The sequence below is a fragment of the Phyllobates terribilis genome, unplaced genomic scaffold (genome assembly GCF_046119375.1).
Source record: "Phyllobates terribilis strain yellow unplaced genomic scaffold, ASM4611937v1 Scaffold_3__8_contigs__length_932513732, whole genome shotgun sequence".
In the NCBI taxonomy this organism is placed as follows: Eukaryota; Metazoa; Chordata; class Amphibia; order Anura; family Dendrobatidae; genus Phyllobates; species Phyllobates terribilis.
The window spans coordinates 517,169,494-517,197,059 of record NW_027362763.1 but is presented as its reverse complement, the minus strand read 5'-3'; the positions used below and the strand labels follow the sequence as shown (position 1 = coordinate 517,197,059).

Here is a 27,566-nt window from a genome sequence, read left to right as displayed (position 1 = left end):
GAGAACATCATACTGTGAAGAGGGGAGCAGCAGGCCCATAATACTATGTACAGTGGAGCTGTACAGGGGAACTCAAGGGACATTATTAAATGTTAAATGGCCACGTATTGTTATAATGGCACTCAGGGTATTGTGACTGTCAAAGGGGCACACCAGGGGCATTATTACTTTCTAGAGGGCAAAATATGAGCACTGTTTTCTAGGTCACTTGCACAGGGCATTAATATTTTCTTGAAGGCAATTTTACCATCCAGAGGGCACAAAGAAGACATTTTCCTTTGTAAAGGGCACAGTGGTGGGCATTATTATGTGAGGCACATATGGCAGCATCAGCTAAGTATTTGTGTATCAGTAGAATGAGGGGTTTGTAGTTGTTGGGAATAGATGGGGATGGTGCTGGAAATATGGGAAGTCAAATGTCTCTTTGTTGTAAATTCTACAGATGAGTGGTGGCTGGAAGAAGTTGTCATGGCAGTCTGGGCCAGAAGGAAAGTGAACGACTTCATTGGAAAGAACATCAGCTGTAAATCATTATATACAATTGTAATGTAGGACTGTTATCTATCACTAGGTGGTCACCATGTGGCAGTAATATCGGTGTTGAATCTTCGTATGGCTATTTATTTTCAGTAACAGTATTTATCGGCTGTATTTCCCCTATTCTCACTATTAGGGTGCACCACCATAGTTGCAAACGTGGTTACCTGGTTAGGGGCCCACTCAGAAGCTTTGCCTCTCCTCAGCTGAACTTCTAGCTACGCCTCTGCCAAAAAATATGAGTCCACAGTACATATATTCACTGGAGGGGTTCAATACGTATTTCTAATCCTATTTAAGCAAGTAATTATAAATTGCTTTTTAATATAGGAATAGGCTTAGTAAGAAGCCTTTGTGGAGAAAGACTCTATTGGCATTATTAGTTTCCACCAGGGGGTTCTATTAGATTTTCCTTTACTATATGGCAGGAAACACTATTCTTCATGACAAAACTATTGTAATCCTAAATGAAACATGATAGACCCTATTACTATTAGAGTCCCTATGTATGGAGTTAGCTCAGAAACTGAAACTGCACCTTACCAGTCTATTGCCAGCTGCAATATATAGCTGGCATCCACATGTAACTATCACACTCTGATTGCAGTATATAGTACAAGCAATCAAGCAATTGCAAGTTCAAATGCCCTAAGCAGACTAAAAAATAAAGTAAATGTAATGTAATAAATGGAAATAGAAAAAAAAATGTTGAATCACAACCTTTTCCCCACCATTAAATAATAAAGATATTTGGTATTGCTGTGTCCATAAAACTTCAGTCTATCAAAATGTAAAATTAATCAACCCAATTGGTAAACAGCATAAAGAGAAAAAAAAATACAAAAGTCAGGATTGCGTATTTTTGGTTGCCACAACTCTGCAAAAGTGCAATAAAAACAATCTAATCATTGTATGTACCCCAAAATATGATGAATAAAAATATAATTTCACCATGCAAAAACACAAGCCCTTCCACAGCTCCTTTAATTGAGAAATTAAAACTTCTCAGAAAAGTGACACAAGCAAATAGTGTGTTTTTTTTGTGTGTGTTTTTTTTATTTTTATGAATTTGATTTTTTTAACCACTTAAATAAAAAAAGTATACAAATTTGCAATCACCATAATTATACTAACCTGTAGATTCCATGTCAGTTTTACATCAAAATGAATGTTGTAAAAACAAAACCCCTAAAATTATTGCAGAATAGTATTTTTGTGTCATTTCACTGAACTTGGAATTGTTTCTCATTTTCCAGTACATTGAATAATAAAATGAATGGTGCCTTTCAAATCTACAGCTCATAACACCAAATTAAGCCCTCAAGTGGACTGAAGAATAAAAAGGTTATGACTTTTGGAAAAAGAGTAGGAAAATACGAAAGTGCAACAATGGAAAATCACCTGGTCGGGAAGGGGTGAATGGGATCCATTAAGATCATCAATCATTCTCTGTTTCATATACCCAGTGCTTGTAAAGTTGCCATGGCTCTGTTATACAATTCGTATGAACAAGCCAAAAATATTGAAGGACAACATAGCGTCACAATAAGTTTCTTCTGAATGAAAGCATCTTTGCCGCTAGATCTACTAGAGCAGTGGCATCTACTAAATGGGTCTTGGTTTAATTTCTGGGAATCTACTGCCTTCTGTAAATAAAGTTTAAAGGGGTTGTCCCCTATTTTAAAAGTAAAACTATATGGGCTCAGTGAGGTGTAAAAGATAAAAATCAATAAATAACTATAATCACAGTGAGGCACAAGTTTTTTGCTTTTTTTTTTCTTGGCTATCTCCGGCGGTCTTAGAATCAATGGAGCGGCAAGGGCATGACCGCTTCATTTACATGGAGCTCTTCAGAGCCCCGATTCTCTGGATCAGTGAGGTTCTCAGCAGTCGGACCCTTAGCAATCATGTAAGTTATCACTTATCCTATATATAGATGATAAATTCCAAACTTGCTACAACCCTTTAGTGACCAAACCTTGAAATAAAGAAAGTGTTGATGCTTTTGTTTTCAATATAGCGCTCATTGATTGCTATTTAGACACAGAAGTAAATAAACCACTTCTGTCTTCTTCTCAAGATTTAGCAACAGTCGGAGTCCAGACCTAGTCCTGCTACATTGCAGGAGCTGAAGCTTTAATACCGTGCAGTAAATTTACAATGGCGCAGGGTTAAAGCCTAAAACCAAATGCTGTGAATATTTCTAGAACTCTATGCACTAAGGCTGATATTATAGCAGAGGATCTACAATTCGAAGAGTGATTCTAATAAAAATATTACATTGGGGAACTGCTGCATATATAAAATTTAGAAAGTGCACAAAATATAACTAGTCTATCCTGTTATTATAATTAACCATACAGAATCAGTGATATCCGAGGCTGTTTTATGATTTTTTTTTCTATGAATTTTGAAGCAGATGTACTTCAAAATCCACAACAAAGTATATTCTAAGTGTTTAAAGAAGTTTTAATGTGAATTTTGAAGGGGGTCCGGATATCATAAGTGTGAATATACCCTTGTCTAAAGAGATTTTTTTATTAGGCAAACAAAAGTACATTAAATCAACAGACCTTGGAATAATTATAAGTTCCACAATTGGATGCGTTTAAATAAAATGTTCCTGTGCTAAGATAATGTTATAAATGTGCCCCTGCTGAGTACTGTGTAATGGCTGTGTCTGACCATACAGGGACATGGTCTGATCATACCACAGCTCCTGGACAGGGGAGTACACAAAAGAGTATACAGAAATTTCAGCACTAGATCACAGCTGATTCTTTCTTTGAGGTAAAATATTGTTTCAAAACAGGCAGTGAAATGTTTTTCTCACAAAAAGAATCAGCTGCGATCCCCTGCTGTAATATCTGTACACTCTTTTGCGTTCTAACCTGCCATGTGATATGATCAAACCATGTCCCTGCACAGTCAGACACAGCCATTACACAGTATAATATAAAATATTATATATATATATATATATATATATATATATATATATATATACAGTACAGACCAAAAGTTTGGACACACCTTCTCATTTAAAGATTTTTCTGTATTTTCATGGCTTTGAAAATTGTATATTCACACTGAAGGCATCAAAACTATGAATTAACACATCTGGAATTATATACTTAACAAAAAAGTGTGAAACAACTGAAAATATGTCTTATATTCTAGGTTCTTCAAAGTAGCCACCTTTTGCTTTGATGACTGCTTTGCACACTCTTGCCATTCTCTTGATGAGCTTCAAGAGGTAGTCACCGGAAATGGTTTTCACTTCACAGGTGTGCCCTGTCAGGTTTAATAAGTGGGATTTCTTGCCTTATAAATGGGGTTGGGACCATCAGTTGTGTTGTGCAGAAGTCAGGTGGATGCACAGCTGATAGTCCTACTGAATAGACTGTTAGAATTTGTATTATGGCAAGAAAAAAGCAGCTAAATAAAGAAAAACGAGTGGCCATCATTACTTTAAGAAATGAAGGTCAGTCAGTCTGAAAAATTGGGCAAATTTTGAAAGTGTCCCCAAGTGCAGTTGCAAAAACCATCAAGCGCTACAAAGAAACTGGCTCACATGAGGACCGACCCAGGAAAAGAAGACCAAGCGTCACCTCTGCTTCTGAGGATAAGTTTATCCGAGTCACCAGCCTCAGAAATCGCAGGTTAACAGCAGCTCAGATTAGAGACCAGGTCAATGCCACACAGAGTTCTAGCAGCAGACACATCTCTACAACAACTGTTAAGAGGAGACTTTGTGCACCAGGCCTTCATGGTAAAATAGCTGCTAGGAAACCACTGCTAAGAACAGGCAACAAGCAGAAGAGACTTGTTTGGGCTAAAGAACACAAGGAATGGACATTAGACCAGTGGAAATCTGTGCTTTGGTCTGATGAGTCCAAATTTGAGATCTTTGGTTCCAACCACCGTGTCTTTGTGCGACGCAGAAAAGGTGAACGGATGGAGTCTACATGCCTGGTTCCCATCGTGAAGCATGGAGGAGGAGGTGTGATGGTGTGGGGGTGCTTTGCTGGTGAGACTGTTGGGGATTTATTCAAAATTGAAGACATACCGAACCAGCATGGCTACCACAGCATCTTGCAGCAGCATGCTATTCCATCCGGTTTGCATTTAGTTGGACCATCATTTATTTTTCAACAGGACAATGACCCCAAACACACCTCTAGGGTGTGTAAGGGCTATTTGACCAAGACAGAGAGTGATGGGGTGCTGCGCTAGATGACCTGGCCTCCACAGTCACCAGACCTGAACCTAATCGAGATGGTTTGGGGTGAGCTGGACCGCAGAGTGAAGGCAAAAGGGCCAACAAGTGCTAAGCATCTCTGGAACTCCTTCAAGATTGTTGGAAGACCATTTCCGGTGACTACCATTTCTTGAAGCTCATCAAGAGAATGCCAAGAGTGTGCAAAGCAGTCATCAAAGCAAAAAGGTGGCTACTTTGAAGAACCTACAATATAAGACATATTTTCAGTTGTTTCACACTTTTTTGTTAATTATATAATTCCACATGTGTTAATTCATAGTTTTGATGCCTTCAGTGTGAATGTACAAATTTCATACTCATGAAAATACAGAAAATCTTTAAATGAGAAGGTGTGTCCAAACTTTTGGTCTGTACTGTATATATGCAGTACAGTATATTAGTGAATATGGTAAAAAAAAAAAAAGGAAAAAAAAAACAGAGCAAAAAACATTGCTTTATCATCATACCGCCAAACAAAAAATGGAATAAAACGCAATAAAAAAGACGAATGTAAATAAAAATGGTACCGCTGAGAACGTCATCTTGCCCCGCAAAAAATAAGCCACCATGCAGCTCCAACGGCTGAAAAATAAAAAAGTTATAGCTCTCAGAATAAAGCGATGTAAAAACAATTCTTTTTTCTATTAAATAATTTTTATTGTGTAAAAGCGCCAAAACATAAAAAAAATATAAATGTGCTACCCTACCGCTGTAAACATACTGACCTGAAGAATAAAGCTGCCTTATCAATTTTACTACATGCAGCACGGCATTAAAAAAAACAAAAAAATGATTACTGAATTGTTGTTTTTTGTTTATTCTGCCTCCCAAAAATCGGAATAGAAAGCGATTAAAAAATGTCACGTGCCCGAAAATGGTACCAATAAAAACGACTTGTGTTTTGTGGGACAAGTTGACATCACAAGACTCTGTCGACTGAAATATGGAAAAATTATAGCTCTCAAAATATAACGATGCAAAAACTAGTCTTTGCAAAAAAAAGGGTTTTTTAGAGTGTGACAGCTGTCAATCATAAAAACCCGATATGAATCTAGTATCCCTGTAATTACACTGACCCGAAGAATAAAGTCATCTAATCACTTAAACCGCACGAGGAACAGCATAAAAAATAAACTCTAGGGTTAGGGTTAGGGTTGAGCTAGGGTTAGGGTTGTGCTAGGGATAGGGTTGGGCAATTGTTAGGGTTGGGCTACGGTTAGGGTTAGGGTTGGGCTAGGGTTAGGGTTGGGCTAGAGATAGGGTTAGGGCTAGGGTTGGGTTATGGTTGGGGTTGTATAAGGGTTGGAGTTAGGCTTGTGTTGGGATTTTTTCAGAAGTAAAGAAAAAAAAATGACAACGATATGGCGACTAGTGTCAAGTGCTCGCTACTTGAATTTGCATCAGGTGCTCGGGTATGCTAGCGGGTGCTCGAGCGACATGCTCTAGTCTCCGCCCCATATGTTTTGCAGCTGTTATACAGCCCAAAAAATCTTGCGGGGATTGCCTGCCATGCACGAGCGATCCCCGAATATTTTTTTTTGGGGTGTCTAATGTGAAACATGCGGGCGGGGACTCGAGCATGTCACTTGAGCACCCACGATACTTGGTGCATACCCGAGTTCCTGATGCAAACTCAAGAAGCGAGCACTTGCACTCAAGACTAATGACAACTTATTCACTATAATGACCTAATGTTATCAAATTCTGTGTCATACCTCTGGGTTCAAAATGTTCACTATACCCCTTGATAAAATCCTTGAGGGGTGTAGTTTCCAAAATGGAGTCACTTGGGGGGGTTTCCACTGTTTAGGCTCATCAGTGGCTCACCAAACGCAACATGGCGTCCGTTAATTATTCAAACAAATTTTACATTCAAAAAGTCAAATGGCACTCCTTTCCTTCCGAACCCTGCCGTGCACCCAAACAGTGGTTTTCCACCACATATGGGGTATCAGCATGCTCAGGAGGAATTGCACAACAAATTGCATGGTGCAATTTCTCCTGTTACCCTTCTGAAAATGCAAAATTGGAGGCTGAAAAACATTTTTGTTGGAAAAATGTGAAAATTTTATTTTTATGACTCAATGTTATAAACTTCTGTGAAGCACCTGGGGGTTCAGCATGCTCACCACACATCTAGGTAAGTTCCCTGAGGGGTCTAATTTCCAAAATGGGGTCATTTTTGAGGGGTTTCCACTGTTTAGGCACATCAGGGGCTCCCCAAACTCAAATGGCATCCGCTAATTATTCAAGCAAATTTTACATCCAAAACGTCAAATGGCGCTCCTTCCCTTCCGAACCCTGCCATGTACCCAAACAGTGGTTTTCCCCCACATAAGGAAAATCAGCGGGCTCAGGAGGAAATGCACAACAAATTTTGTGGTTCATTTTATAATGATACCCTTTCAAAAATGAAAAAATTGGGGCTTAATGTAAGATTTTTGTGAAAAAAAATAAATGTTAATTTTTTTCTACCACATTCCAAAAATTCCTGTGAAGGGTTAATAAACTTCTTCAATTGGTTTTGAGCTCCTTGTGGGGTGCAGTTTTTAAAATGGTGTCACTTTTGGGTATTTTCTGTCATATAGACCCCTCAAAGTCAAAGTCAAATGTGATGTTGTCCCAAAAAAATGGTTTTGTAAATTTTGTTGTAAAAATGAGAAATCACTGGTCAATTTTTAACCCTTATACAGTGCTGGCCAAAAGTATTGGCACCCCTGCAATTCTGTCAGATAATATTCAGTTTCTTCCTGAAAATGATTGCAATCACAAATTTGTTGGTATTATTCTCTTCATTTCATTTGCTTGCAAGGAAAAAACACAAAAGAGAATGAAGCAAAAATCAAATCATTGATCATTTCACACAAACTCCGAAAAAGGGCCGGACAAAAGTATTGGCACCCTCAGCCTAATACTTGGTTGCACAACCTTTAGCTAAAATAACTGCGAACTACCGCTTCTGGTAACCATCGATGAGTTTCTTACAATGCTCTGCTGGAATTGTAGACCAAACTGCTCCAGGTCCCTGATATTTGAAGGGTGCCTTCTCCAAACTGCCATTTTGAGATCTCTCCACAGGTGTTCTATGGGATTCAGGTCTTGACTCATTGCAGGCCGCCTTAGAAGTCTCCAGTGCTTTCTCTAAAACCATTTTATAGTGCCTTTGGAAGTGTGTTTTGGGTCACTGTCCTGCTGGAAGACCCATGACCTCTGAGGGAGACCCAGCATTCTCACACTGGGCCCTACATTATGCTGCAAAATTTGCTGGTAGTCTTCAGACTTTATAATGCCATGCACACGGTCAAGCAGTCCAGTGCCAGAAGCAGCAAAGCAACCCCAAATTATCAGGGAACCTCCACCATGTTTGACTGTAGGGACCATGTTCTTTTCTTTGAATGCCTCTTTTTTTTCCTGTACACTCTATGTTGATGCTTTTTCCCAAAAAGCTCTACTTTTGTCTCATCTGACCAGAGAACATTCTTCCAAAAGTTTTAGGCTTTCTCAGGTAAGTTTTGGCAAACTCCAGCCTGGCTTTTTTATGTCTCGGGGTAAGAACTGGGGTCTTCCTGGGTATCCTACCATACAGTCCCTTTTCATTTAGACGCCGACGGATAGTACGGGTTGACACTGTTGTACGCTCGGACTGCAGGGCAGCTTGAACTTGTTTGGATGTTAGTCGAGGTTCTTTATCCACCATCCGCACAATCTTGCGTTGAAATCTCTCGTCAATTTTTCTTTTCCGTCCACATCTAGGGAGGTTAGCCACAGTGCCATGGGCTTTAAACTTCTTTATGACACTGCGCACGGAAGACACAGGAACATTCAGGTCTTTGGAGATGGACTAGTAGCCTTGAGATTGCTCATGCTTCCTCACAATTTGGTTTCTCAAGTACTCAGACAGTTCTCTGGTCTTCTTTCTTTTCTCCATGCTCAATGTGGTACACACAAGGACACAGGACAGAGGTTGAGTAAACTTTAATCCATGTTAACTGGCTGCAAGTGTGATTTTGTTATTGCCAACACCTGTTAGGTGCTACAGGTAAGCTACAGGTGCTGTTAATTACACGAATTAGAGAAGCACCACATGATTTTTCAAAGGGTGCCAATACTTTTCTCCACCCCCTTTTTAGGTTTGGTGTGGAATTATATCCAATTTGGCTTTAGGACAATTCTTTTTGTGTTTTTTTCATTGAAGACAAATTAAATGAAGAGAATAATACCAAAGAATTTGTGATTGCAATCATTTTCAGGAAGAAACTGAGTATTATCTGACAGAATTGCAGGGGTGCCAATACTTTTGGCCAGCACTGTAGCTCCCTAACCAAAAAAAATTTTGGTTCCAAAATTGTGCTGATGTAAAGTAGACATGTGGGAAATGTTATTTATTAACTATTTTGTGTGACATATCTCTCTGATTTAAGGGCATGGAAATTCAAAGTTTGAAAATTTCAAAATTTTCAAAATATTCGCCAAATTTCAGTTATTTTTTACAAATAAACGCAAGTGATATCAAAGAAATTTACCACTATCATGAAGTACAATATGTCAAGAAAAAACAATCACAGAATCAGTGGGATCCGTTGAAGCGTTCCAGAGTAATTACCTCATAAAGTGACAATGGTCAGAACTGTAAAAATTGGCCTGGTCATTAACGTGCAAACCACCATCGGGGGTAAAGAGGTTAAACACATTCAATTGTGGAGTTTATTTTTATTCCAAGATCTGTTGATTAAAATGTACTTTTGTTCGTGGCACAACTCCTTTAAGTCTTAGAGCTCGCTCAGATAAGCGTACAATATGAACGTTTGCTGTCCGAGTATAAATTGGACAGCACACTGACCAATGTAATTCAATTTGGCTGTTCAGATGACAGTTTTCTCACACAGACCAAATGTCTGAGTGATGAAAAAAATTACAGCATGCACTATTCTTTTTCGTAGCTTGGATAAGATTGACCTCTACAAGTTTGTTAAAAAATCATATCCCATACAGATCAATCATAAACGGTAGCATCCGATTTTTATGGTTACACTTTCATAAGATATAAGCAACTAGAATATGACAAGATTCAAATTCTCCAGATGTGCAACTTCTACTGGGATATTCGATTCACGGTGAATTTATTTTCTGTGGGTTGAATGATCCTTGTTATGCTCTGAGGTCTGGAGAGATTCCAGAACATAATAAACTTAAGATGTTGAAAGAAATAAAAACAACCAATGCTCACCTCACTGCTCTCCTCTTTTGCTTACTGTCCCCCATGTGGTCCTCGGTGCATCTTCTCACCACCGACGAGCACTGAAAAGTCAGGTATCTTCACATTACGCTGTGACTTTTTTTCTGTGAATAGGCCCAGTATGTCTTTGTGCATGCATTTATAAGGTGATGTGCTTGATATACACACGTGGTCAAAATTGTTGGTACCCCTCGTTTAATGAAAGAAAAACCCACAATGGTCACAGAAATAACTTGAATCTGACAAAAGAAATAATAAATTAAAAATCTATGAAAATGAACAAATGAAAGTCAGAAATGATGGTACCCTTAACTTAATATTTTGTTGAACAACCTTTTGAGGCAATCACTGCAATCAAACGATTCCTGTAACTGTCAATGAGACTTCTGCACCTCTAAACAGGTATTTTGGCCCACTCCTCATGAGCAAAATGCTCCAGTTGTCTCGTGTTTGAAGGTTACCTTTTCCAGACAGCATGTTTCAGCTCTTTCCAAAGATGCTCAATAGGATTTAGGTCAGGGCTCATAGAAGGCCACTTCAGAATAGTCTAATGTTTTCCTCTTAGCCATTCCTGGGTGTTTTTAGCTGTAGTTTTGGGTCATTATCCCTTTGCAAGACCCATGACCTGCGACTGAGACCAAGCTTTCTGACACAGGGCAGCACACTTCTCTCTAGAATCCCTTGATAGTCTTGAGATTTCATTGTACCCAGCACAGATTCAAGACAGATGTGCCAGATGCAGCAAAGCAGCCCCAGAACATAACAGAGCCTCCTCCATGTTTCACAGTAGGGACAGTGTTCTTTTCTTGATATGCTTAATTTTTCCATCTGTGAACATAGAGCTGATGTGCCTTGTCAAAAACTTCCATTTTTGTCTCCTTTGTCCATAGGACATTCTCCCAGAAGCTTTGTGGCTTGTCAACATGTAGTTTGGCAAATTCCAGTCTGGCTTTTTAATGATTTTTTTCAACAATGGTGTTCTCCTTGGTCGTCTCCCATGAAGTCCACTTTGGATCAAACAATGATGGGATGGTGCGAACTGACACTGATGTTCCTTGAGCTTGAAGTTCACTTTTAATCATTTTAGAGGTTTTCCTGGGCTCTTTTGCTACAATTCGTATTATCTGTCTCTTTGATTTATCATCAATTTTGCTCCACGTCCAGGAAGATTATCTACAGTCCCATGGATCTTAAATTTCTAAATAATATGTGCAACTGTAGTCACAGGAACATCAAGCTGCTTGGAGATGGTCTTATAACCTTTACCTTTAACATGCTTGTCTATAATTTTCTTTCTAATCTCCTGAGACAACTCTTTCCTTTGCTTCCTCTGGTCCATGTTGAGTGTGGTACACACCATGTCACTTAACAGCACAGGGAGTATCTGTAGCCCTATGTATAGGCCCACTGACTGTTTACAAGATTGTAGACACCCGTGAAGCTAATTAGTGGACACAACTTGATTTAACATGTCCCTTTTGTCACATTATTTTCAGGGGTACCATCATTTCTGTCCAGGACTATTTCATGAGTTTAATTTTTTTTTAAATTCTGTGGAAGCAGGGTTGAAAAGCAATGTCTGACTTTCATTTGTTCATTTTCATAGATTTTTAATTTATTATTACTTTTGTCAGATTCAAGTTATTTCTGTGACCAGTGTGGGTTTTTCTTTCATTAAAAGAGGGGTACCAACAATTTTGACCACGTGTGTATATGAGCAGGCATGTCCTGAGCCTAATCATGGCCTAGTTCCGGCTAAGAATGCACATTGTACAATTGTGGCATATGTCGTGACATCATGACATTGATTTAATCTTACAATGAGCAAGTACAAAGACGTCCTCAGCCTGGTTATAGCCAGTAGCCCTGGCTGAGCATGAAGAGACCAGCAAGCGGCCACTATGTTAAATTCAAGCAGAGCGAAAAAAAAACAGTTTTCTGGAGAATATGGATTTTTGCAAAACTCGAATTGAATTAAATTCCACTCAAATAAATCTGACCAAATCTAATTGCCATTATTAACCAAACTAATTATGTAGATTTTAAAATGTTGATGAATAAATATTGATGCCACACAGATGTCTCAATGATGGCATAAGGACATAAAATGTGGAAACACGGATGGAACACCAATCTAATACAGATGATAATATGGATGAAAATCATCCGAGTTTTCTGCATGAAAATTAGACAATTTTTCATACAATAGTCTGACCTTGGTCATAATGAGAACAATCTTTTAAAGACAACCAAAAGAGGACCCAACTGGAAAGTTCATCGAGAAGATTCTCATTTGGGAAATTGTAACAATGAAAATATCCTTGACCATATTTGCCCTTATTACAAAAAGGAAATGTTTTCTTAGGATTACTTATTCGATGAGTCATTTTAGATTTTCCGCATGGCCAGGTGCCTTTCTTGCTTTCGCTTATTTCTTCTGCTACTGAACTGAAAAAGCTGTGAAATAAAAAGATGAATATGAAAAGCAGCTAGCTAACATATTCTCAGCGGGAACTCTTCTATTGATCAAAAATGAATACATCAAGATTTCTACATTCTTCAAATCAATAACACATTATCAGTTGGTAAAGAATACTGAAGGATCTATGTACCAAAGCCCAACAGACAGAAAGGTGTTCTTGTTGCTCATAGCAAAGAAAGTACATCTTTCATTCTTCCCGTCCAGCTAAAATGAAAGACAAGTCTCATTGGTTGCCGTGGAAAACAAAAAAAATGTATTCTCTGAAAAATGTCTCATATATTGCCCATGTGCAACGGTAAATAATGTGACAAAAATTGAATTGCAGTACTTATGGATTAGTCAAGTTATTTTATGTCTGGTCAATCAATATAAAGGATTATGCCCATGCCACTAACGATTGTATTAAATCAAATACAATGCACAATATATACAAGTACACAATCATATACAACCACACAGACTGAAGGCAAAGTCTCTAAATGCATTTCATGTGTCTTCATGTAGTAGTACCTCGATAAAGGGATCCCGGCAGCGGATAAATGAGCTGAAATGCCATGTTGCCCAGCGACAGTCCCGATATCTGAAAGATCTGGAGAAGATCTGTATGGAGGAGTGGGCCAAAGTCCCTGCTGCAGCGTGTGCAAACTTGGTCAAGATCTACAGGGAACGACTGACCTCTGTAATTGCAAACAAAGGTTTCTGTACCAAATATTAAGTTTTGTTTTTCTATTGTATCAAATACTTATTTCATGCAATAAAATGCAAATTAATTATGTTAAAATCATATAATGTGATTTTCTGGATTTTATTTTAGATTCTGTCTTTCACAGTTGAAGTGTACCTACGATAAAAATGACAGACCTCTCCATTCTTTGTAGGTAGGAAAACTTGCAAAATCAGCAGTGTATGCCACATATCTTGGGATAATTCAAACCATGAAGTCAATTTCTGTAAAGAGTTGTGGATTATGTTGGTCATTTCTCCTATCAGAAGTTTAAAATCTTCAGGATGAGCTACATTCTGTCGCCACCTTTAAACGCCTGACAAGAAACATGGCTACAAATGTAAATAGAGATAAAAATCATTCTATGTAAAAAATGTAATAAATTAAAGACATCTAAAAGGAGTCAAATATGTTTTTATTACTACTGTATCAGTACTGTAGTTTGAGAATATAGCTTAAAACTTGTTGGTCAAAATATTAGCTGTTAATCTACAGTATATCCCATTGTTATTATTTTAATGTCTGTAGTTTTTTTCTGCGCATTAATTCTATTCTTCCTCCCAGACAAGGCTGTATTACATCACTCCACTTATTAATTTTAATTATAATCTACTCCATGTGTAATCGGCTGAGGATACTATTTTCACTCTGTATGTTATTCAAAGAGGAATGTGTTAAAAGTGAGATAAAATGTAAATACCTATATTCAGCAAACAGCTGGCATTGACCTACATTCCTTGTATCAGTCGAATGCTAAGCATTAGAGCTTTAGGGGATTGTAGAAATACCAGCCTTCATCATTGGATTAAGTCACACCTCCCACTTGGAGTATGAAGCACTGAGACTGAGATTTAAGGCTATATTCATGTACTTTTTAATAGTACAGTATCTGGTCTGTGATGTTAACTGCCATGTAAGAAGTAAATTCATGCCGTGACATTTTCATCTGACAAGATAGGAATCCATTGGCGTTGTACATACAAAAAACCCATGTTTACAGAACCTGTTGGCCAACAAAAGGAATCCCTCCAGTTCTGGGTTAGGCACTCTATTTGCCAATGTATAGTGCCTTCGTATGGCATAGTATTTCACACAAAAAACAATACAACCGATATTGTCAGGAATGTGCCACACCCTGCTGGGACCTGTGGTGCTTCTGGGATCAGAAAATCACAGCGTTTAGCTGATCACAGGACCTCTTTGGTATCTGCACGGCCATTCACGAGTTAAACAGGTTTATGGTTTCTTGTGGTGTGGAAGGGGTTAATAATTCCTTGTTTAAACTCTGCTGAGTTTTCCATTGGCTCCTGCGTCATCTGCGGCATATTGAGACTACTCCCCTTTAATTAGTTAAACCCTCTCCTTGCTTCCTCCCTTGCCAGCTATAGTTTCTATCCTGTGCCTTATTTCTCTGGAGGTGTTTCTGGAGAAGCTGTTGTGTTCCTTTTTATACCGGTGGCGTTCCATTTGTTTGTGTGTTTTCCTCTGTCTGTCTCTTTCCCTGTGTTGGCTTATCATAGTAATAAAAGTAGTGTCATGCTGTCCTTTTCACTCTCCAGGGCTAGGCCCAGGGTCAGCCAGGGTTTAGGCTATGTAAAGGCGCATGGGGGGAAGGACCCGTTGAGAGCGATAGGGAGCGCAGGGTTTGGCATTAGGTGAGTGTTTGGGGGACACCATCTTATCCCTGTCCCTATCATCAGGGCTCCCCTTTTATCTGTTTCCCCACCTCTCCCTTTGCATCACACACCATGCATCTCTCTACATGCATACGGCATGCAGTGGAACATGGCAGAATCTATACGGACCTATGAGGGAAAAGTCTCATTAAGTCTCAATTTGAGAGGCATGTAGAGGTACAGCATAGGCCCATTGATCCCTCAGCATCCATTGGAATATATGTCCAGCCATCAGCATGATGCAAAAGTTTGGGCAACCTTGGAGATTTGTGTACTTAGATAACTTTGACTAAGCTTTCAGACCTTAATTAGACTGTTAGGGTTATGACTTGTTACCTATCATTGTTAGGAAAGGCCAGGTGATGCAAATTTCCCAACTTTATAAAACCCAGCCTCCTCTAACCTTGCGCTAAAAAACAGCAGCCATGGGTTCTCATAAGCAGATGCCTAGCACTCTGAAAATGAAAATGGGGGAAGCCCACAAAGCGGAAGAAGGCTAAAACAAGATAGCAAAGCATTTTCAAGTAGCCCTTGACTCAGTTCGAAATGAAATTAAGAAATGGTAGTTAACAGGAATAATGGAGATCAAGATAAGGTCTGGAAGAATAAGCAAAATTTCAGTGAGAGCTGCTTGTAGGATTGCAATAGAGGCAAATCAGAACCCCCTTTTGACTGCAAAAAAACTTCAGAAAGATTTAGCAGACTCTGAAGTTGTGGTACACTGTTCTACTGTTCAGAGACACCTGCACAAATATGGCCATCATGGAAGAGTCATCAAAAGAAAACCTCTCCTGCAACCTCATCATAAAATTCAGGGTCAGAAGTATGCAAAAGAACATCTAAACCAGCCTGATGCATTTTGGAAAGAATTCCTGTGGACAGATGAGGTTAAAATAAAACTCTTTTGATCACAATGATCAAAGGTATGTGTGGAGAAAAAAAGGGCACAGAATTTCAGTAAAAGAACATCTCGCCAACCATTAAGCATGGGGGTGGATCAATCATGCTGTGGGGTTGTGTTGCAGCCAATGGCAAGGGGAACATTTCATGGGTAGAGGAAAGAATGGATTCAATGAAATTTCCACTTATTCTTGATGCACATATAACACCATCTGCAAAAAAGCTGAAGTTGAAATGAGGATGGCTTCTACAAATGGATAATGATCATAAACACATGCCAAAATCCACAAAAGACTACTTCAAAAGGCACAAGATGAAGGTTTTACAATGACCCTCACAGTCTTGTGATCTGAACGTCATTGAAAATCTGTGGCTAGACCTCAAAATAGCAGTGCATGCAAGACGACCCAGGAATCTCACAGAACTAGAAGAATTTTCCAAGGAAGAATGGATGAAAATTCCTCAAATAAGAAATGAAAGACTCTTGTCTGGCTACAAAAAGTGTTTACAAGCTGTGATACTTTCAAAAGGGGGTGCTATTAGGTACTAACCATGCAGGGTGCCCAAACTTTTGCATCGGTCAATTTTCTTTTTTGTAATTTTTAAAATGTAGAAAAATTACAATATACATATTTTTTTGCCTAAAATACAAAGGAAATGTGTCGTCTTTAACTTTAGGCCTTTTAGAGATCATTTCATCTTCAACTTGCTTAACTGTTCACAATAACAGTAATTTTGACTATGAGTGCCCAAACTTTTACACCCCACTGTGTCCTTTGGCCCATGGATCTTTGACTGGAAGTTCAGCAGCACAGATTAAATCCACTATCACAATATCCTTTTTAAAATAAACATAGAGAATGTGACAGGTATTCCATAGAATCTCAATGATCTATTTCAAAGCCTTTTTAAAAAGCAAATTACACATAAAATGTGAGCAAATCTTGTTCTTCTTTTCACTTTTTTGATTACATGTAATAGATTTTTTGCTTTTGTGAATAGACTTATTATTTGAATAAAATAATTCTTATATAGAATGTCGACCGAATAAAACAGAATTTCTGAACTAAAAAAAGTATTTGGCTTTATACTGAAAAGCTACATTCATAAAATACGGTACAGTTGGCATAAACGTCAAGTGCCAACTTGAGAGAAAGTAATAAATGTCACAATGTTTCCAGTCAACAGCTTTGTTTTCTGGAGTCCCATGTGTTTCCAAACTATGAAATGCTCCTTCAGCTCAAGTTTTCATTGATTTTTAGTCTGTTGATAAACTTCTGGAATAGCAATGTTCATAAAGATGAACAAATCAATGCAATGTGAATAGAATGAGTCAAATTTTATGAAATTCAAAGTTACCAGGGAAATTTAAACAATTTGCTGAATAATAATTATTGTGAATTGCCAAAAAAATGCCAGGTGCATTTTACACATTGCAAGAAATTGCATCAGTCACAGAACGCTGACAAAACCCTAGGTATGACCATGTGGGCTTCCATATAATTCCTTTCAGCTATCATATCACATGGTATAGTGCAGTCAATCAGGAGGGACTATCTTAGCCTGTATAAAAGCCTAGACTTTGAATGCAGCAGCCATTTTGGAGTGATTTTGGAATAGTGACAGTTTGTCAGAACACACAACTCAGCAAATACAGACTTAAAAATAAATATTGGACCAATACTCAAGATAAGAGTAGTTGTCTGGGAATATATACAAAGAGTCAATTGACAAGGGGAGTGATAGATAAAAGAGGTGCCAGCATTCGTGCCAGACTCCGTATGATTAATCACTGATATGGTGTAGCTACTAGCATTTGTGCTGCTGCATTTAAATTACAATTAGACTTTTTTTTTCATTGTTAAAGGGAATCTGTCACTAGGTTTTTGCTAACCTGAGAGTAGCATGATGTAGGGACAGAGACACTGATTCCAGTGCATCACTTACAAGGCTGCTTACTGTAGATTTCACATTTTTATCTGCTGCAGATCTACAAGCTCTCTGTATGCTGAACTCTATATAACTCAACCCACACTACTTAATAACAGATTTCTGTATACACTATGCAGAGGCAGAAAGCTGCTAGTCAATGATGGGGACAGTGAAACACAGAGCAAATGAATATGGAGAACTACATAGCAGCAGGTTTACTAGTACTCTAGTGATAATATCCTGCTGATTTAACAGTCATTTTAACAAAACTACAGCAAGCACACAGTAAGTGACAAATTGTTTGAATCAGGGTGTCTTCCCCTACATCATGATGCCATCAGATTACTTGGCAAGAACCTAGTAACATATTGCTTTTAATGCACTATAAAGCAGAGGCAAGTCAGCATAATATTTTTCAACCCCCCCCTCCCCTCCCTCCAAAAAATCTGAAATTAATGTCAAATGGTGTGCTTGTTTGCCACAAGTGACTGCAATTATTATTTGCTTTCTTGTGGAATTGTTATCCTGAAGAAGGGAATAATTGTTTTTATTTTAAATACAAAAGAAAATTCCCTAAATTGTGACTGTCTACCTCATAAAGGATGCGTGTCTTAAACTATTTTTTTTGCATATCTGTGCATACATGCACACAGGGTTTTTTCAGGCAAATTCTATCTGGAACAATCCTTCAAAAGTGCTAAAAAATGGCAAAAAGAACAGCATTGTCAATAATGACATGCTGTGCATATGTTCATTCTTATTTCACTTCTTTTATCAGGCTTTGAAATCTATAAAGCAACTAGAAAAGTGAGTGGTCCATTCATCTGACAGCTTCAGCTTGAAAGCCATCACTCTGTTATATATGGAATTAAAAAACTCGGTAATGCCACCGCAAAGGACGACCAAGAGGACATTAGAAAAGATGCTCTGAGGAAGACACCATCGTTTTCTGCCTGAAACGTCTTCTGCTTCAAAAGCAATGTGGAAACACTGATGTCTAAAATACATCATTTGTGTATATACTCTAGCTATTCAAATTTTAGATCCGTACATGCCACATCAATAAAGCACCCTGTTGTAGGTGCTGCCTATTGGTCTTATACATACCGTGCATTTCTTGCTTTGTTATTTTTGGAAAGAAGCTTTAATTTTGTTAAAAAATAGCAAAACAATTAAAAACATTTAGACATTTTACTGTGTATGTCTATTTTTGCACACCTGTTTTTGTCAGTCCAAGTTAACCACCAAAGCATGCCATGTCTGTATTGTAGCTTGCTGCTACATTTTTCATTCTGCACCTGTACCTACATAGCTACCACCTGAACTGCAGCCTACATTTTGCTAGTCTATCTAGAATTTCTTATTACATCCTTCTTGTCAAGGGCTGAAGAATTGGGGTTCACAAAAGCTATAGTGTTGTACCATCGCTAAGAATGTGGGAGCTGCTAGCAGCAGTAGAAGCACCACCAACACTAGCATCAGCCATCCAGGCAGTAATACTACAAAATGCAGGCTATAACTGGCCTCCTTGACCTCTAGCAAGCGAATTATAGTGGTGAGGAAGCAGAGAACATTATGGATTATATGGTACATTACTCGTCTCAGTTACAGCAGGACGATGTTACCTCTAACAGCGACTCCGTAAATTTGAGTCAGTGTTCTGTACAGAACAATCTGATGAACAAGAGAGATAATCTTTTGACCGTTTTTAAATTAGAAAACATGAAAAGTCTGTTAGTACACTGTGTTATTAAATGGGCTGTTGGTTACTACCAGCCACCATCCATTTCTATAATCCATTTCTATGGTGAGATCCATTTCTATGGTCTAGTTCTATGGTGACGTAATGGTGTGCGACAGAGCGATAGTCATGACCGAGCTGCTGTTCAGTTTTGCTATGGCACTTTTGTGGAGCCCCTGCGGGTCCAGTTGCCACAGAGGTATTGCATTTCAGCCAGAGGTGTGGTATCCCACTCTCAAGTAAGGAGGGAGCACTACCCGGGACCCACCCACTCACATCCAACACCACACCACTCCATTAGGAAAGGTCCGGATTGCTCCTAAGGGAGAGCACAGAGCCGGTCCCTTCTGGAAGGTGGAACTATGTAGAGGAGGTGGGTGGAGGAAGTAGTTTAGGTGAGCAGTTCAGTTCCAGTCCTGGGTCCAGACCCAGTGAGAGAGGACCAGAGCAGTGAGGAGGGCTCCAGAGAGAGAAAGGATCTTAGGGGCAAGGGAAGTGCGGTGTCTACCCGTGCACCCGAGTTCACGCTAACCATTAAGGGATCATGTCACAGTAGGGGATCGGCCCCAGACTAGTGGAGGACTACAAGACTCAGCTAGCAAACCGGAGGCTGCGGTATCTCTATGTGCCATAGCCAAAAACCACACACATTCGCTGAAAAAGTGGCTATATAGGACCAAGGGGACAGGGAGGACATCGCCCGACAAGGCCCACGGCCACTGGCTTGGGACACTGTCTGTGAGGTGCAGGGCAAGAGGGCGAGAGCCAGCGCAGAGAGACGACCCGGGAAGGTACATAAGAAGGGGGTCCCGATCAAGAACACCCAAGCTATCTGAGAGTTGGCTGGATCACTTCCCCGGAGGACACAGGATTCGGTGGGCTGTTATAACCTGCTGGCAGTTGTAATCTGGAACACCATAAAAACTGTGAGTAAACACTTGAAGACAGCACCCAACCCGCTGTGTCCTTGACTTAATTGCTGCATCACCTGCCTTGCACTACAACACCAATATCAAGATCCTCTATTTAACTGCCCAGGGGCTAAGTTCTACCCGTAGAGAGCTGAACCATCACTGCTGCGTCACCAACAGCCCCAGTGGATCTGAACAGCAGCGGCGGCCACCTATAGCCGCATACCACGGGTGGCGTCACGAAACTTTATCCCCTAAACTTTATTCCCCTCTTTTCTTTATTTATTGACCACCCTGGGCCACGGACCGGGTCACGCCACCGTGACTACCCCAATACAGGACCGGCCCGGCTACCGAGTACCCCATGGCCCCAGGGGATGCGTCAACTTTACAGACAAACTGTGTCCCAGTCCCAGTATGCCGTCAGGAGTGTAGTGCATAACACTCACTTGTAGGCCGCAGGCCTCCGCTGTCTCCATGCTTCTGTCTTCAGGAGCCGCCGCACACAATTCAGGGGATACCAAGTGCTTTACAACAGGCAAACGTTTACTGATCAGTTCAAGTTCATCAGGTGGTGACATGTGGGATAGGGCACATCAATTCACATATCTTCCTTCCTTAGTACAATACCTCTTTAGCCTTGCCACCCATTGTCCTGGCTATCCCCAAGCCCGCTGACTCCATCAGCCCCAGGGATTAGCTGTCCACTCCAGCAGTGCATCCGTAACTAGCCATCTCCCCCTCACATAATTCCACTTGCCTTGTGATGTCAGAAGACCAAGGCCCGCTCCTTGGTACCTGGCCCAAGCCCTAGGCTCTAGACGTTGAAGGAATATCCATCAGTGAACTCTATATGACCTCCCACTGCCTCAAACGATTGTCCCATGCTGCTCCTAGCAGCCCACTACACCTGAACTTGACTTGAACACTGCACTTCTCTAACCATTTGTAACATACCTGGCGGCGTCCTTGCATAGTGGTCCATCTCCCACTGTGCAAGAGCGCGCACTTGATCTCCAGTCCAGTCTGCTAGCCTGGCTTCCCTCCATGCTGTCTGCTTGCCTCTGTTTCTGCTGCTTAAGGGCGGCGCCCGATCACTTCCTGTTTCTTTTACCTGCTGCGGGCACACCCCTTGTGCGTCCTCAGCCTATTGCTGTCTGTCACCTGGTATTTAACCCAGCTCCTCCCATGAATCCCTGCCTGAGCATTGTGTTTCATTCAGTGTGCTCTTTCACTCTGAATGTGCCAGGTCCCCTTCTGTGTTTGCTTGCCTGCCCTTCCTGGAGGCTGTATTTCCAGGCCTGTCTGAACACGCTCCTTGCCTGTTCGTTCCGCCTTCTAGGGGCCGCATACCTAGACCCGCTCCTGTATCTTGTCTGTCCTGTCTGAACACGCTCCTAGCCTGTTCCTCCCGCCTTCTAGGGGCTGCATACCTAGACCCGCTCCTGTATCTTGCTACTGTGTCTGTTCTTGTCTGTATACTCTTCTAGCCTGTTTCCTGTGTTTCTCTATGTCCGTACCTTTCCTTTTTCTGCAGAGTCTGAACTCGTACCTAACTCCTGCTCGTTGTTACTGTACTTCCGTTTGTGAGTTAGTGGTCCACTCGCTACTTCACTGTAAGTACCTTGTGGGTATCTGGTTCTGCCTTTCCCTTCCTGCCTGATCCGTGTGTATAGAGCCCTGTCCCCCCTGCTCTGCCTTGCTCACCGCTCTGGCGGTTCTAGCCTGCTCTGCCTTGCTCACCGCTCCGGCGGTTCTAGCCTGCTCTGCCTTGCTCACCGCTCTGGCGGTTCTAGCCTCCTCTGCTTTGCTCACTGCTCCGGCGGTTCTAGCCTCCTCTGCCTTTGCTCACCGCTCTGGCGGTTCTGGCCTGCTCTGACCCTTTGCTCACTGCTCCGGCAGTCTTGCTCTGCTCTGACCCTTTGCTCACTGCTCCGGCAGTCTTGCTCCTCTCTGACCCTTTGCTCACTGCTCTGGCAGTCTTGCTCCACTCTGACCCTTTGCTCACTGCTCCAGCAGTCTCGCTCCGCTCTGCTCTGAACCTTTGCTCACTGCTCCGGCAGTCTTGCTCCGCTCTGACCCTTTGCTCACTGCTCCAGCAGTCTCGCTCCGCTCTGACCCTTTGCTCACTGCTCCGGCAGTCTCGCTCCGCTCTGACCCTTTGCTCACTGCTCCGGCAGTCTCGCTCCGCTCTGACCCTTTGCTCACTGCTCCGGCAGTCTCTCTCCGCTCTGACTACTCTTGCACACCGCTCCAGACGGCCTCGTCCTGCTCTACTCTTGCTCACCACTCCAGGCGGCCTCGTCCTGCTCTACTCTTGCTCACCGCTCCAGGCGGCCTCGTCCTGCTCTACTCTTGCTCACCGCTCCAGGCGGCCTCGTCCTGCTCTACTCTTGCTCACCGCTCCAGGCGGCCTCGTCCTGCTCTACTCTTGCTCACCGCTCCAGGCGGCCTTGTCCTGCTCTACTCTCGCTCACCGCTCCAGGCGGCCTCGTCCTGCTCTACTCTCGCTCACCGCTCTTGGCGGTCTCGTCTTGCCCTGCTCTCGCTCACCACTCTGGGCGGCCTTACTCAGCTGTGTTTGTCCGCCACATCTGTGGTTCTGTTCCTGAGTCCCAGTGTGTACTGGGTCCTATCCCGCCTGTGTTCCTACCTGCTAGTGCCTGTACCCCCCTGCCTGCATACCCGCCTGCCTGCATACCAGTCGTGCCTGCCTATACCCACCAGTTTGTGTGCCAGCCTAACCTGTTTGTTCCTGTATTCCCCTGTGTGGGTCAACAGCCGTGTCCGGGGTCTGTCCTGGAGTAGCACCTGGTCCCTCTGCTCGGTTCCTCCTTGGTGCACTGGCATCGTATGCCGTCGTGCGACCCTGGTCGGATCGGGTAAATAACTAGTTAAGCCCCTCCAGGCATTCACTCTCCGGCACGGTCCAGTGGAATCACACGCACACGCCGCTGAGCCCGGGCGTGTGCATTACACCATTCTTAACTCCTGCAATAACAGGAAGTGCCCCCCTTTTTATCTCCACTAGCTCCCACCCACTGGGCTAGTTCTATTGTTAAATATTTCCTATCTTATAGACTAAACCTATTGTTCCTATCCTATATCATATACTGTTGCCAAACCAATCACTATATTAACCATACTTATGCTATCCAAAGCTAATCCTATGCTTATCCTGCAGTATACACTTCTACAATAACGCTTTACATTACTCATATGCTGTACATTATCAAAATACATTAACCCTTTCGCAACCTTGGGTTTTGTCGTTTTTGCTTTTTCGTTTTTTGCTCCCCTTGTTCCCAGAGCCATAGCGTTTTTACTTTTTGGTCAATATGGCCGTGTGAGGGCTTATTTTTTGCGGGACGAGTTATACTTTTCAACGCCATTACTAGTTTTACCATATCGTGTACGGTAAAACGGGGAAAAAATTCCAAGTGCGGTAAAATTGCAAAAAAAGTGCAATACAACAGTTGTTTTTTATTTATTTTTTTTACCGCGTTCACTGAATGCTAAAACTGACCTGCCATTCTTATTCTCCAGGTCATTACGAGTTCGTAGACACCAAACATGTATAGGTTCTTTCATATTTAAGTGGTGAAAACAAAATCCAAAATTTGGTAAAAAAAAAAAAAAAAATAGCACCATTTTCTGAGACCTGTAGCGTCTCAATTTTTCGTGATCTGGGGCTGGGTGAGGGCTTATTTTTGCGCGCCGGGCTGATGTTTTTATTGATATCATTTTGGGGTAGAAAAAACGTAATTCCGGTGTTTAGAATTTTTTTCTCGTTACACCGTTTACCGATTGGATTAATTCTTTTTTTATATTGATAGATGGGGCGATTCTGAACGCGGCGATACCAAATATGTCTATGTAGGTTTTTTTTTTATATATATATTTTATTTTGAATGGGGTGAAAGGGGGTGATTTAAACTTTTTATATTTTTTTAATTTTTTTTATATTTTTAAAAACTTTTTTTTTCACTTACTGCATGCTTCAATAGTCTCCATAGGAGACTAGAAGCAGCAGTTGTCTGATCGTCTCTGCTACATACAGGGGACGAGCAGATCCTCTGCATGCAGCAGAAATGGTCCTGTGCTATGAGCGCCAACCACTAGGTGGCGCTCATAGCGACCAGATCATGACAACCACAGGCGTCTGCTGCAGACCCTGGGTTGTCATGCCCACCCATCGGTGACCCGCGATCACGTGACGGGTCGCCGATGGGCGGGGCTTATGACGCGCAACCCGGAAGCGCGCGTTAAATGCCGCTGTCGGAGATTGACAGCGACATTTAACATGTTAACAGCCGCGGGTGGATCGCGATTCTACCCGCGGCTGTTGCGGGCACATGTCAGCTGTAAGAATCAGCTGACATGTGCTCGGTTCAGTGAGGGCTCAGCGCAGCAGCCCTCACTGAACGGGGGGTACGCAAATGTGCGTACTAAGACGTCAAGGGTTGGAAAGGGGTTAAATAAGACACAGATCACTATTACATATAAATCCTCATAACACTATACACACAGTGCGGTTGTTATCTTCAGGGACAGGAACAGGGTATGGAGTACACATCCATACATTCACGTTAAAGACATTGAAAGGGATTTGACACGGTCCTAAGAGAACCCAGAGTTTTACACACATCTTTTCAAGGCAATTAGTGTAGCGACGATTTGGCAAACATTTGCCAAAAGATTCAATCTTTTCTAAACGTTCACAAACTTAAAAATAATAATAATAATAATGATGCCAAATACAGTACAGACCAAAAGTTTGGACATACCTTCTCATTTAAAGATTTTTTTGTCTTTTCATGACTTTGAAAATTGTACATTCACACTGAAGGCATCAAAACTATGAATTAACACATGTGGAATTATATACTTAACAAAAAAGTGTGAAACAACTGAAAATATGTCTTATATTCTAGGTTCTTCAAAGTAGCCACCTTTTGCTTTGATGACTGCTTTGCACACTCTTGACATTCTCTTGATGAGCTTCAAGAGGTAGTCACCGGAAATGGTTTTCACTTCACAGGTGTGCCCTGTCAGGTTTAATAAGTGGGATTTCTTGCCTTATAAATGGGGTTGGGACCATCAGTTGTGTTGTGCAGAAGTCTGGTGGATACACAGCTGATAGTCCTACTGAATAGACTGTTAGCATTTGTATTATGGCAAGAAAAAAGCAGCTAAGTAAAGAAAAATGAGTGGCCATCATTACTTTAAGAAATAATAGTTAGTCAGTCCGAAAAATTGAATGTGTCCCCAAGTGCAGTTGCAAAAACCATCAAGCGCTACAAAGAAACTGTCTCACATGAGGACCGCCCCAGGAAAGGAAGACCAAGAGTCACGTCTGCTTCTGAGGATAAGTTTATCCGAGTCACCAGCCTCAGAAATCGCAGGTTAATAGCAGCTCAGATTAGAGACCAGGTCAATGCCACACAGAGTTCTAGCAGCAGAAACATCTCTTCAACAACTGTTAAGAGGAGACTTTGTGCAGCAGGCCTTCATGGTAAAATAGCTGCTAGGAAACCACTGCTAAGGACAGGTAACAAGCAGAAGGGACTTGTTTGCGCTAAAGAACACAAGGAATGGACATTAGACAAGTCGAAATCTGTGCTTTGGTCTGATGAGTCCAAATTTGAGATCTTTGGTTTCAACCACCGTGTCTTTGTGCGACGCAGAAAAGGTGAACGGATGGATTCTACATGCCTGGTTCCCACCATGAAGCATGGAGGAGGAGGTGTGATGGTGTGGGGGTGCTTTGCCGATGACACTGTTGGGGAGTTATTCAAAATTGAAGGCATACTGAACCAGCATGGCTACCACAGCATCTTGCAGTGGCATGCTATTTCATCCGGTTTGCGTTTAGTTGGACCATCATTTATTTTTCAACAGGACAATGACGCCAAACACACCTCCAGGCTGTGTAAGGGCTATTTGACCAAGAAGGAGCGTGATGGGGTGCTCCGCCAGATGACCTGGCCTCCACAGTCACCAGACCTGAACCCAATCGAGATGGTTTGGGGTGAGCTGGACCGCAGAGTGAAGGCAAAATGGCCAACAAGTGCTAAGCATCTCTGGGAACTCCTTCAAGATTGTTGGAAGACCATTTCCGGTGACTACCTCTTGAAGCTCATCAAGAGTGTGCAAAGCAGTCATCAAAGCAAAAGGTGGCTACTTTGAAGAACCTAGAATATAAGACATATTTTCAGTTGTTTCACACTTTTTTGTTAAGTATATAATTCCACATGTGTTAATTCATAGTTTTGATGCCTTCAGTGTGAATGTACAATTTTCATAGTCATGAAAATAAAGAAAAATCTTTAAATGAGAAGGTGTGTCCAAACTTTTGGTCTGTACTGTATGTACCTGATTTGTTTTAATTTGTTAAATTTATATATTTTTTTTAAGATTTTGATGCAACGTGCAATGTAAACATACACAGCAAATATTCTAACGTAACCCCTTTACGACCGCCAAGACGCATTAAAACGGCGGTCGTAAAGGGGTCGATCGGAAATAAGGGAATAGAGCCACCCGGCGGCAATTTCCGTGGGTGTCACCTGTATCTGACAGCTGACACCCTGCAGTATCAGATTGGGTTTTGCATCTGATCAAGGCCGAGTAACTCCTTAAATACCGCTGTCAATCGTGATAGAAGTATTTAAGCTGTTGAAAGGGGGTCATAAGATCCCTCTTAGTAACCACTGGACCCCCGAGATAAAAATTGCAGGTCCCAATGGTTACCATGGTACCCTGAAGTCATGTGATGACCTCAGGGTATGGTGGCTTGTAAGATCCAGCTGTAAGCTAGGTTTCACAGGCTGAGTCAATGAGACACTGATAGTCTCATGCACTGTAGTACACGAGTACCGGTGTATCAAACCAGTGATTAAAAAAAAAATTATACATGTCCCATAGTAGGACTAAGTAAAAAAGTAAAAAAAAGTAAAATATAATATGTCAAAAAGTAAAAAAAAAACAATAAGGTTGACATGATTAGGCGGTTGGAGGAGCTCACCAGCTGGGAGACTTCCTGGCATTCCCATTTTCTTGAGGTTTGGTTTCCCTGGAAACCTACATGGACGGTTTAGCGGCTTTGTGGGTTAAAAATAACTACTACTTATTCTGTCATATCTTGAGCACCTCCTTCTCCTTCC

At 41.3% G+C, this 27,566-nt stretch overlaps 1 protein-coding gene across 4 annotated transcripts in view; it reads right to left on the bottom strand.

The window, feature by feature from the left end:
- Window positions 1-27,566, bottom strand: part of TMEM200A (transmembrane protein 200A) — a 201,458-nt gene that overhangs the window by 47,235 nt on the left and 126,657 nt on the right. Inside the window, exon 3 of one of the 4 annotated variants that reach the window (XM_073673212.1) lies at window positions 13,027-13,193. The exons of the other annotated variants lie outside the window; for them this stretch is intronic. The gene's annotated coding sequence lies outside the window, so the exon portion shown is untranslated. The remainder of the gene's footprint in view (window positions 1-13,026; window positions 13,194-27,566) is intronic. 4 annotated transcript variants of the gene reach the window in all.